Genomic DNA, 13,574 nt, shown 5'->3' on the forward strand with positions numbered 1-13,574 from the left:
GCAGAACAGGAGGAAGTGAGAAATAGGTCAGACCCATGAGCGATGAGGAATTGCCATGTGAGTGTGAGCCCGTGGAAGCTGGCGGACTTCGTGTGGGCTCTCTGTCCACCTGGGATACTGCTGGGTGTCCTGACACCTCAGCGCTACTGCACTTTGTCAAGCTGAATGTCTTCACCCCAGCCCATCAGAGGGGTGTTCATGAACTCACTGTCATATTTAGTCAGGTGTTTATTCCATGGATATTTATTGAGGGCCAACCATGTGCCAGGCACTGCTGAAAACTAGAAATACAAACATTCTCCTAAAGCTTCACCTAACAGTTTATACAGCCCTTGCCATATGTCAGGCCCTAGGCTGGGACTAGGCAGACCCAGTCTTGACCCTCAAGGAAATTGTGTTCTCATCATAGGGACCAAAACACAAACAAATTCAAAATCAACTAATTGATTGATTATAGTTTTTGATTGATGCTATGTAGAAATAAACAGGATGCTCTGATGAAGATAATAATAGGAAGAACATCAGTCATTAGCAGATGAAGATAATAATAGGAAGAACATCAGTCATTAGCAGAAAGAACTCAGATCATTCATGCATCTGACAGGCATTTATGGAGCACTGAATCAGGCACTATGCCAGGGCCTGGGAATAGTGGGGTGAATAAGGAATGGCCTCTGTCCTTGGGGAGCTCACACCTAAGAGGCCACATATGTACCAAAAGAACCAATCCAGTCCACACACACACACACATACAATTTAATTTGACTGAATGATCCAGTTGCTTTTCTAGTCCAAACTATATGTTTGTGTAGATACCTCCTCAATGTGGGTTGAAAGGCGTATTTTTCACAAGAGTAGCTGCTTGGTTGGGATGACCTAAAATCAGAGCAGAGATTTAACCATTGCTGACCTTTCTTCTCCCTCAACAGGACACCACCAGTTGCTCTTCAATGCACAGAGTCCTATGAAGCCACATTCAGCCCCCAGCAAACCCACATGAGCCCACATTGCATGGCTGATGTCAGATTCTCCACTGACATCAGTGCAGAACCTCGGGGGCCGCCTCAGTAGAGAACTGTACATCTACTGATGTCTCTTGCTGGTCAAGTCCCCTGACTGTTCTGAATTTGTGACATTAAACTAGGACATGTTCTACCTCTTTCTCTGGGTTGAATCAAATGAGATCATGAAAGTGCTTTGAAAAAAAAAAAGCAGTACTCAAAACCAAAGTGTTAGAATTACCTTTTATAAAAAAAAATGTGAAGGTTGGCAGGGTTCAAACAAAAAGGATTTTTAAGTTTGACTGTTTAATAATTAAGTCAAGTCAGTCAGAAGTTTGACAATGTACCATAGTTCAGTACTATAGCAAGCACTATTGGTTGGGTACCCAAGAGCCATTTTTCTATTTCTTCCAAGCTCATGGAACACCAATTCTTTCAGGTAAGGACAGAGCTTTGCTTCATCCACCTTGATCTACCCCAGCCCTAGAGGAAGGATTATGATTGGTCTAAATCAGTAATGGCAGTCACATTCTCTTTTGTCATTGATTGGTTTAGGAATGGATATATGTCCCAGTTCTGGTCAATGAACAAGAAGGAAAAAATATGACCTCCTTCCCCAACTTGAAACAGAATTTCAAGAAGAGAGGACATGATGCCTGAAAGAGTAACATCATTTTGCAACCGTGAAGCAGTAAGCCCAGAACACAATGGAAAAATAGAAAATCAGAAAGAGCAGAATTCTCGATGATGCCATCAGGTGCTGCCCCTGCCCTCTTCCAGGCTTCTGGGTAACTAAATACTGTTAATGTTTAAGTCACTGCTTCTTGCAGCCAATTGTAAACTGGTGTAATCTCTAAGGAATGTAATTTGACAATATATTTCCATCTTGAATGTGAACACCCTCGGACTCAACAATTCTACTTATCAGAATTTTCCCCAAAGATATACTCACACAGTGCTCAAATAAGTATATTTAAATCAATTAATTATGACATTATGTATGTAACAATGTGGTCAGATTGATTATGGTGCATCCATAAAATGAAACATATGCTTACTTTTAAAAGAGTGGCACAGCTTTATGCATGTCGGTAAGAAATTGTATTACAGATATAAGTGAAAGAAGTGAGATAAAGTGGTTGAAGCTAGAAGATGAGTACATTGAGGTCTGTTATGCCTTTTTTTTCTCATAAATGCTTTACAGAAATTTGAAATTTTCCAAAATAAAAAAAATTTTAAAGCAAGGGACAGGAACAGTCATGTGAAATGTCTTTGGGTAAGGATAAAAAAAAAGAAAAGAAAAGAAAAAAGAAAGAAACACTTGATTGAGAACAAGATATCCAGAGGGGGACTTTTATCTTAAAACTGACATCATTTGTGTATGGTGTGCGTATGTTGAAAGAAAATAGAAACCGCTGTTGGTGAGTGCCCCAGTCCAGGGCCTGATGCTGCTGGGCCACCCTGGAGAACCAGCCTGCAGATAGAGGGATTGGGGGTTCCAGGAGGCACGGTCCCTGGCCCTGGCTCGGTAGACAGAACAGTCTGACCTCCACCCGCAGGCTGCAGGGCAACTGCTCCCCGAGGTCCTGGAAGTGGTTTTTGAAACATGAATCCTTCCCTCTTCCTGACTGCCATTTACTTAGGAATAGCTTCAGCTGCTCCAAAACTTGATGGAGGTTTAGATGCACAATGGAACCAGTGGAAGGTGACGCAGATGAAGCTCTAAGGCTTGAATGAACAAGGATGGAGGAGAGCAGTGTGGGAGAGAGTAGGATAATGACTGACCTGCACAACAAGGAATACAGCTTAGGGAAATAGCGCTTCACCATGGCAATGAGTGCCTTTGGTGACATGACCAATGAAGAATTCAGGCCTGTGATGAAGGGCCCTCAAAATCAGAAGCACAAGAAAAGGAAAGTGTTCTAGGAGCCTTTCTTTGCTGAAATCCCCTCAACTGTGGTTTGGAGAGAAGAAGACTATCTAAGTCCTGTGAACACTCAGGGTCACTGTGGCTCCCGTTGGGCTTTTAGTGCAACTGGTGCCCTTGAAGGCAGATGGTCTGGAAAACTGGCAAACTCATTTCAATGAGTGAACGGAACCTTGTGGACTGCTCTCAGTCTCGAGGCAATGAGGACTGCAATGGTGGCCTAATGGATAATGCATTCCAGTAGGTTAAGTTCAATGGAGGCCTGGATTAGCGGACTCTTATTCATATCATGCAAAGGTTGGACCCTGCAAACACAAGCCCAGTGATTCTATTGCTAATGACACTGGCTTCATAGACATCCATCAGCAGGAGAAGTCCCTTAAGAAGGCAGTGGCAACTGGGGGGCCCAACTCTGTTGCTATAGGTGCAAGCCATTTGTTATGAACCACACTGCAGCAGTGAAAGCCTAGATCATGGTGTTCTGGTGGTTGACTATGGCTTTCAAGGAGCAGTATCAAATTACAATAAATATTGGATTGTCAAGAACAGCTAAGGTACAACATGGGGCATGAGTGGCTATGTAAAGATGGCCAAAGACTGAAACAACCATTGTAGAATCGCCATCATAGCCAGCTACCCTACTATGTGGGATGATGGTGTTAAAAAGACTTGCCCTGGCTGGTGTGGCTCAGTTAGTTGGAGCATTGTTCCACGGACCAAAGGATTGTGGATTCAATTCTCGGTCAGGGCACATGCACACGTTTCAGATTTGGTCCCGGTTGGGGTACATATGGGAGGGCAACCAGGTCTATGTTTCTCTCTCACATGGATGTTTCTCTCTCCGTCCCTCCCTCCCTCCCTATTTCTCTAAAAATAATGAAAAAAAAAAAAGTTCTCAGGTGAGGATTAAAAAAAAGAAAAGAAAAGAAAAAAAATAAGAAAAGACTTGATTGAGAACAAGATATCCAGAGGAGGAATTTTATCTTAAAACAGACCACATTTTACTGCACACAATAGAACACTTGAATCTCAGATCCAAGTTGTGATTTGAATTTCGTGATGTTTTACACCATAAAATATTGCCACTTCTTTAATTACTGCTCTAAACAGCTTTGTATGATTGACTTGCCTAACAACTTTGAAAGTCTATGTTTTAAAAATATGTATAAAGTTTTACCTTCTAAAATAAAACTTAGTTTTAGCACTGTCTGCTGTGGCTCAGTGGATTGAACACCTGCCTACAAACCGAGGGGTCACTGGATCAGTTCCTGGTCAGGGCACATGCCTGGGTGGTGGGCCAGATCCCCAGTTGGGGGTGTGTGAGAGGCAACCAATCAGTCTTACTCGTACATGGATGTTTCTCTCTTTCTCTTTCTCCCTCCCTTCCCCTCTCTCTAAAGTAAATAGTTTTTTAAATAAAATAAAGTAAAACTTAATTTTAGATGCAAAAAAAGAAGATAGATATATGAAGGATAGAAAAAGAATACCCATGAAAAGACACACCAGAAACTGGTAACAACCATAACATCTAGGGAGAGAAGTTGAGGGGATAGAAACTGAGTTTGCATATTTATTTGTCTGTTTTAAATTTTTTCAAAAATAAAATATTTTAGTAATTTTTATTTAGGAATAAAATAATATAATAAGTTATTAATCAAATGCAAAAAAATCAGTAGGTAATGGATAGACAGAGAGATCACACTGACCATATCCTCACCACGTGGTCTCAAGAGCTACTTGATGTTCACACAATAGCTCTGGTCCCAGACCACCCAGTGACCCTAAAGAAGGAGTTTCTGAGACAAGTCCTTGAGGCTGCCAAAGTCCCTGCCAATAAGCTAAGTCCTCACTGCACTGCGAACCAAGTTACGAAGATGTTGGGGACAAGGAAAACTTAACTGTAGTAAGTGTTACAGCCTGTATGTGAAAAACAATACAAAACACAACTTCTGTGGAAACTATGAAATTTCTCTTTAAAATGTGATTTCATTGTAGACACTTTTAAAAATCAGGAAGTCACAAAGAAGAGATTAAAAATCTTCCCTAATCTCACTCCTGGTAGTGACATCATCAGTGCAAATGTGTGTATTGACACATGTGTGATCAGAAAACACACACCATTTTGTAATCTGATTCCTTCCAGTTCACAAAATGTAATTATTTTCCCACATCGTTAAATATTCTTTACAACATAATGTTTAATGTGTGCATATTGCTCTCATGTGGCTTTTCAATAATCTTACCAATTTTCTATGTTGGACATTTAGTTGGTTTCCCACCTTTAGTCAATGCTAACTATTTCTGACTTTCACAAATCTATACCTCAATTTCCTTCCTTCCTTCAATAAATAGTTATTAAGCACAGAACAACCAGGCTCCAACAAAGCAACTCTAAATGACACTTTCTGAGATATTTGGGGAAATCTGAATGCATAAATTGGGACTTTCGTGATGTTAAGGAACTACTGCTGTGTGGTAAGTGCCTTGCAGTTATGTAGAAATGCTTCCTTGTTTTTTAGAGGCACACACTGACTGCCTTTAAGGATACAAGGTCATGATGTTTGTAATGTGCTGTCAAATATTTTTGTCAAAAAAAGAAATGAGGCAAATATGGAAAAATAATAATTGCTAAATCTAGGCAATGAGTATATTGCCTACTTTTCTGTATTTTGACATTTTCATTTAAAAATATGTCTTAAGAATGACATGCTTTGGGTTAGGCACTAGGCTATGAATGGAGAGTACAACAGTGAACAAAACAGACCCCTGGTCTCTTGGCGGAGCACATGGCCGTTAGGGAACACCTTTCCATCCGGGAGTCTCCAAGGCAAGGTGACTGGTGAGGCTCTGTGACACCCTGGCTTTCTTTGTCCCCTCTACACACCATTGCTGCAAGTATATTTCCCCAAGTTTTAAAGAGCTACCCTCCCAATGGCCTTGAGACTAGAGGAATCCCCAAACTCTGGGGCACTACCATTGCAGGTCCAAAATCAGCTCTGTGGTGCATGGTGCCCCTGGGGTCCAGTTCAGCAAACTTTTCCTGGGCACCCATGTGTGCCTGGCAGTGTAATGGTAGAAAGACTTAAAAAGTGGGTTGCCCAGCCCCTGCTCTCCCCTTACAACCTAGGGAAGGAGGTGAAACAGGTCACCCAGACCAGCTGGAGGGAGGGAGAGTTGACTGGAAGGGCCCCTCAGCAGGCTAGGAGGAGCCCCCCACAGCCACCAGTCCCTTAGAGGCCGACCCTCGCGCGACAGCCTCGCCAGAGCCTTTGGTGGGACCTGGAAGATTTCTCTGTCCTGCCAGAAACCTTCCGGAACGCCCGAGGGTGTGTGTGTGTGTGTGTGGCTCCCGGTGCAGTGCAGTCCCTCCCTCGAGGCCCCGGGCCTGCAGCCGCACGCCGTGTCTCTGCCCACGGGGCGGGGGCGGGAGCTGGCTCTCACGGTGCTCTGGGCCTGCGGGGCAGTTGCGCAAGTTGTGCCTGGACGGCTATAAGAGGGACCCGCAGGCATGGAGCCCCGGAGGAATCGCGGAACAGCTCCGAGGTAAGGCCAGGCGGCTCCTTTCTCCTTCTCTACAGGTAGTTGTTGGCAGGCCACTTCACCCCTGCCCCACCTTGGCCCCTCGGTGAAACTGAGGCAGGTGAAGGGCAGGGCAGAGGGCTTGGCTCTGGGTCTTGGTAGCTTTGCGCAGACTTCTAACCAGAGGAAAGGGTGCTGGGAGCCCAGAAACATTGGATTCCGGCTGGGCTGGGCTGTGCCCATGGGGCAGAAATCTACGCTCAGGGAGCCAGCCAGGCCTGGAATCCATCAGAAACATCAGCCTAACCGCTGAGATGCTTTGGAAATTGCCTTGAGCACATCCCCAAAGATCATGGTACCTCAGTCCCATCTTGACGTGGGTGATAAAGATGAAGGTTTAAGGGGCAGGAATAGGAACATTTAGTTTCTGAGGACTGGATGTAGCCTTGTTCTGTGGATAAGAATTCAGGCATTATATTCTAGCAGGGTTGGGGTGGGGGGTCCCCTACCTTTGACTGTGAGGGACTGTATAAGATGGGTGCCTAGGACCAGGACAGCCATGCAGTAGAAGGAGAAGAAAGGAGTTAGGAAAAAACCAAATCTCCCAGAGAAGTTGTGCTGGATCTGACCTCTTCTGGTCTCAAAGCTATGTGAACTGCCTCTCTCACGCAGGACAAAATAGGATTTCTCTGGGGCGAAAGAACAACGGGTCACGGGAGAGGCCTGTTACTCACATTTCTCATTGTCACCACTTCTCTAGCCAAGACCACCAAATATATACTGTGGGCAGGTGGGCCCCAGATGAGAATAGCAGGCCCACCCATAGCTGCCTTCTCTCTTGGCTTGATTTAGGTTTCATTGTGGGCGTGGTTGTCTTTACACTCCAGTTTCTATCACTTAAAGATGCTGGCACTTTAGAAAAGTCACTCCTTAAATACATTAGGTCCTAGTGCAACAGGTGGCCTGGTTGTCATTGGAGAATAGGAGTTTTGAAGACACAAGATGATTATTTTCTGCTGGAGGGATGGTCTTCAGGGAGATGGGGCAGAGAGCAGGGAATTGAAGTCACCATCACAGGAGCACAGCTCAGTGATGCCCCTTGTAGGAACCGAGCTTCCCTATGTTTGCCCTATAGAGTTCTGTGGTGGGCAGCAGTCAGCCAGGACTGGTGGGAGAGAGGGTGCCCAATCTCCTTAGTCTGCAGAACCATTGTTGCTCCCATTCTAATGTCCCCATGAGAGTAAAGGCCCTGCTGACCATTTGTCTCATTGTGGTAGGGAGAGAAGGCAAGAGAAGCAATGGATGCTTTTAGGCTCTTTCCTTTTCAAGAAGTTGAGGACACTGGGCTGAGGGGAATGTTTCCATGTTGGCAGAAAGTGTCCCTCTCATATTTTGTACAACTTATGCTCAAAATAACCCTTCTTGGTATTTGGGGGAAATATTTTCCTCCCAGTCTGTTCTTGAAAATGGCTCCAAGCACCAAGGACAGAGCCAGGGAAATTACAATTAATTCGGCCCATCAGCCCCAGGCAAATGCCTATCGTGTCTGAGTGGCCCATGTGGGGTGCAGAGGTCGCCAGTTGGGAGAACTTCCCTTACAGAGCCAGGGGTTATTGTCCCTACTCCAGCCTAGATGCCACCCAGCAGAATGGGGTGATCAGGGAGAGTGAAGAGGTCCAGGAAGGTAGAGTCTCCATGGTGTGTGCATCCTTGAACAGCATGAGTGTGATTTAAACAAAAATAGAGCCAAATTCTCTTGCAATCAGTCAATCAGGAGGCCCTGTCCCCACCAATGGTAGGATTCCAGGGGCAGCAGCTCTGTCCTGGCCTGCCAGGCAAGAGCCTTGAAATTCTTTTTTGTCCATACACTGTCTCAGAGAAATAGAAAGAGAGGTTGTTTCTGCTTAAATACAACACACCTGATGCCTGGGCCCACGGAATCCTTTGCATTTATTTCATGTGTGACAACAGAAATGCCTTGCTTTTCAGCAAACTGTTTTACAGTCTCTTCTGCTTAGTTTATCAGCTTTTGGGAAGTGAATCTGAGATCGGTGCCAACGGCAACATCTCATCCCTTAGATTACTTCATCCTCTTCTGTGTGCACATTGCATTTGTACTCTAGGGTGCCCCCTGCTGGGGGTGCCAAGGAAGAGAGAGGAAGCCACCGGGAAGACAGGAGGGGCAGAGCAGAGGTCCAGGAGAAGGGCAGGAAGCCCAGAACACAGGAGCAGGAGGCAGGCTGATGGGTGGGACCAAGGCAGGGAGCACCTGAGACGACAGTCAAGATGGAGCACAACCCAGGAAGCTGAAGGGAATCGGGGCCAAGGTGGTTCTAGAGGACACACATGAGGGGCAGGAAGCCAACTAAAGTCCTAGTGAAAGGGAGACCTGCATGCTGAAGCATTTCCTGTTTTCATTAAGAAAGCTTTCAGGCCGTGGTTCAGCGGGTTGCGCATCCTCCAGAGAAGCTAAAAGTTGCCAGTTTGATTCCAGGTCAGAGCACATGCCTGGGCTGCCGGCCAGTCCCCAGTTCGGGGCATGCTACAGGCAACTGATCAATGTTTCTCTCCCTCTCTTTTTCTATCCTTTCTCCTCTCTTTAAAAAAATTATTTTAAATCTTTAAAGAAGAGAAGAAAAGAAAGCTTTTAGGAATTTCTTCTGGGCAAAGGTGAATTCTGGGATGTGGCATTAAGATGGGCGCAGGTGAACCATTGTAAAGGAAGATTAACTTAGTGAGACAATAAAGATCAGGGATGGGAAATATTTTACTTATTTATTCAACAAGTATTTAATAAACATGTGCTTTGTGCCAGGCCCTTGGGAGATGCTGGAACAAGTGGCATAGCCGCCACTCCTGTGCCAGACAGATGTCATTAATTGATCACGGCATCCTCTCCCTCTGAATCTGGATGGAGCTCCACACAGTGCTCCAGGGAGTCCACTAACAATTGATCGGAGCTGAAATTTATTTGTTATCCCTGATAACAAATGGGGTCAGATCTAAGGGTTGTTTCTGATAAACAGGAATTATATAACCTTTCACACTGATACCCTGGCTACTGGTTAAGTATGTGAACATGATTTCTCAAATGAAGCTCTTGATTGCAAATAAGAGAAAACCACTCAGGCTACTTCTTGCTTTTCAAACTATGCATAATATTTATTGTGACCAACATGGAAAAAACAGAATGGAGGTTCTCAAGAGCGCTTTACCCATAGCAAGGGTGAATTTTATTTCTTGACATTTGTTTCTCTTACATGTGGGAATCAATATGTCTCCTGGTTAAAAAGTATATTCAGAAAATTGAAAGCTACTCAAATGAATATATGTGGAAAAGAATATGTCATATGGAGGGTAAGGACAGGGAGGGCCACCAAGCCTCATGGGGGCCCAGAACCTATACGATCAGGCACCAGAAAGATCAGGAAGAAGTGCAGGCAGTGACTGTCACCCACCTGTCATTCCTGTGCACAGGTGTCTTCACCTCCCCAGGGGGCGCCCTGTGCTCTCCTTTACTCCCTGATCCTAGGCTCCTTCCCTCATAACCTTCGCCAGGTTCTGTCTGTCCCACTGGATTCTGAGTAACTTGAAAGGCAAAGATACAATCACCACTATCTCTATTCCTCCTTTGTCTTTTCCCCATCCCCAAACCCTTCCAAATTGGAGTTATGGGCAAAGGAAGGAAGGAAGGAAGGAAGGAAGGAAGGAAGGAAGGAAGGAATGGAATGGAAGAATGGCAGGGTCCATGGGAAGAATTTCTCTGCAGAGGAGACTTAGACTATCCAATGTTTTTTCCTCATAATTAACAGCAAACATCACATTACCTAAACCAAATGCACACTAGTGTGCCACAGATTACCAGATAGATGGGTATGAAAACCCTGACAGCTGGGAAAGAAAGAGAGACAAGTGTGCCGGGTCCCTTGCTAACCTCCAGGACTTTCAACCAGGAGCCAGAGGAGGAGTGTGCATAACTTGAGGGTAGCGGCCTCCACCAGCAAATCCTCTATGACCCAGGGCTCTCCCACCTTCCCCCCACTGCTGTCACCAGAAAGCTGTGGGCAGGCCTGACCTTGGTTCAGCAGACCCTCTAGAGGAGCCACCCCTACCTTGACATGGAGGCCTCAGCTTGGTCTGTCTCACCCCCTAGGACAGAGGGAGGCTGAGGGAGCTCTCATCTGGAGGCTTCTTGGGGAAGCAGGAGGCAGCTTGTCTGTGGAGTCAGAAGGCAGAGGTGGAGAGGAGGCCGGGGTAGACCTGCCAAGTGGGGACAGGGAGCAGAGGTGGGGGGAAGTCAACTAAGGATGATAGAGGTGGGGCCAGTGCCCGGCACCCAGGTGAAGTCGGAGAGCGGGGAATTGTGGCGGGTGGACAGCTGGTTGGAGGGGCCTCTCCCACGCCTGGAGCCTGTGTTCTGTGATTACATTTCATTACCCAGAACTGCCTTGGGGGTCCCATTTCCTAGTTTTTCTCTTTTCTTCTCCAGTGCACTCCTGGCAGAGGGTGACAGTAGAGAGGCTGGGGAGTGGCAGGCTCTTAATTAAAGGACAGAAGGGGTGGGCAGCCTTGGAGTGGAAGGCAGAGCCCAGAGGCGATGGTGCCTTTCTGCCATCTTGGCCTCCCCCAGCGGCACCCCTTCTGTCTCCAGGCTCTGCTTGAACAACAGTCAGAAGAAACTGAAAGTGACATGATGTTAGATCAACATTTCAGCCGTTCATCTTAGAAAAATGACAGCTCTTAAATGTCCCAAACCATTTTTGGAAACTTCCAGAAAGAAAAGGCTTTGCAGCCCAGGCTTTCTTCCTCCCCTCCTCCCCGCAGCTCTCTCCACTCACTCCTGGGGCTGGCCCACCCTGACCCTGGGGTCCACCTCCACAGTCCTCTTTTTCTGAGCTGAGGCTCCCTATCCCACCCATCAGCGGGATGGGTCCACCTGAGGTCCCACCAGTCCAAGCAAGTTGGCACACCCCACTCCCTTATTTCCAGACCCATCCTCATGCTTTTTCCAATTTCCATCTCCATCCTTCTTGTCACCTGGCTGAAAATATTGGACTGAGAGTGATCAGAGCTCCTCAGTTACACAGGCAGAAGGCCCTCTGCCTGCCACTCATGCCCACCCTCTCCCTGCTTTCTCACTCATCACACCTCCCATACCAGCTCCAGCCACCACCTCCAGAGCCCACTGCTATGCTGCCCCTCTCCTCTACCTTCACCCAATTTCTTCCCTCTCAGGGCCTTTATCAAATGCCACCTCCTCCAAGATGCCTCCTTGATTTCTTAGCTGGAAATAATGGTGATAACAGCTAACTGGTATTAGGGTTGGTTGGCCATACGTATTAGCTTATTTTACCCACATCACAGTCACAAGTGGGAATTATGATTCATATCATCCCCATTTTATAGCTAAGAAAACTGAGTCTCAGAGAAGTTAGTAAATTTTTCTAGGTCCTATACTCCAACTCATAGTTCTGCCCAACTTGAGAGCTCATCATTTTAAAAAGGATGACTCTCCCCGAGTTACCCAAGATGTGCTGTCTAAATGTTCTTCCTTGTATTGTACTTAATTATGTAACTTTTAAAACCAGTTGTTTAAGAGCAGAGTTTTGTCCTTTGCTTCTATTTTTAACAAATGATATATGTAAGGAGTTGACAACATCCACTCCTGTGGGATACCGTGTGGGCTTCCTGCGGAGACCACCGGTCTCAGCCCCTCCCTCCCCATGCCTGATTCCTGCTTTCCTGTAGCTCCACGTTTCTTTTACCTCTGTGCCTGGCCCACAGTGGGTGATCAACACATGTCGGCTGTCAACCATCAAACACAGAATGAGTAATTATTATGCGTCAGGCGCCAAGCTCAATGAAGCTGTAGTTGCTGTCTTGAATTACTGTTCCCCTCCCCACTCCCTAAACCCTGCTCTTTGCAGCCATTTCCTCACTATCAGATCACAGCCATGCCCCCCATTCAGTTACTGACACTCAGTGAACCAAGGAAGACTTCTCCTCGTTCTTTTCTGATGCCCATGTCCAGGTGTGTAAATTAGTTAGCATTAAGGTTGTCTGCATTTACCAGCGATCCTAAGTAACAGTGGCTTAACCAAGACAGAGGTCATGTCCCTTGCACAGTCTAAGACCAGTATGGCATCTCGGCTCCACAAAGTCCTCAGAGACTTGGGCTCCTCCAGCTCCCTGCCCTCTGTTCTTAAGGTGAGGCTGTAGTCCTCCTGACTCAAGACGGCACCTGGATGCCAGCTACTGCATCCACAATTCAGGCTTCGGTGTGGAGGAAGGGATGAAAAAGGAAGGCACACAACATGAGAGCTGCCATGGGGCACTTTTGTGTGTATTTAATTGGCCGTAATTTAGTCACATGGTCATATCTAGTTGGGAGAAGCTGGGAAGTGTGCTGTTTACTCTGGACAGCCACATCCCTATCCAAATTTGCATGCCTTATCATTTGGGAAGAAGGGGAGGCTAGATGTTAGAGACAGCTAGCAGCCTCTACTACAAGGGTCAGGTGTGCTGATGGGTTTGCATGTGTGTGTTATATGTGTGAACATGTGTGTTATGTGCTGTGTACTGGTGGGCCGGGTTCTCTCCATCACTTTGACCTCAGATGGACCTGTCACCAGTTCTCTCAGCAGCTGGCATGGAGCTCCCCTAAACCCAACCTCTCCTTTTAGGTAGATGTAGCAGCAGCTTCTCAATTCCACATTTCAAGGAGCTGCAATTTATTCCCACTGAAGCGTATTGCCAGAGAGCGCTTGTGAACTATTTTTTTATTAAGGTATTACAAGGTGGCCATTATGTGAGAGTGACTAGGACCAGAGTTAATCGGTAATAAATTCTCTTGGGAAGGAGGGTGTCAGTAACACACAAATCCTAGAAAAGGACGGGACTCAATCTCGTGCACAGGTGGGCTATGCAGAAATACCAGGTACCCAATTCAAAGACAGCTGGCATTTACTGCCCCCCCCCAACCCTTCACCACAAACACACACACTTGCACATATATACACACTGGCAAGGGCTTTATAGGTTCATAATTTTTATCCTTTGAGCAAGTGGTGTTATCAGTTCCATTTTACAGATGGAAATGGATGCTTTATGGAAGTCAAGTATTTTTC

The 13,574-nt window shown here is 46.0% G+C and overlaps 1 pseudogene; it reads left to right on the forward strand.

Annotated features, from left to right (window-relative positions):
- The first annotated feature begins 2,879 nt into the window (after positions 1–2,879).
- LOC150002081 (procathepsin L pseudogene) lies at positions 2,880–5,998 on the forward strand (annotated as a pseudogene).
- Positions 5,999–13,574: the final 7,576 nt, after the last annotated feature.

This window comes from Furipterus horrens, unplaced genomic scaffold (genome assembly GCF_987537825.1).
Source record: "Furipterus horrens unplaced genomic scaffold, mFurHor1.1.pri manual_scaffold_9, whole genome shotgun sequence".
Lineage (NCBI taxonomy): Eukaryota > Metazoa > Chordata > Mammalia > Chiroptera > Furipteridae > Furipterus > Furipterus horrens.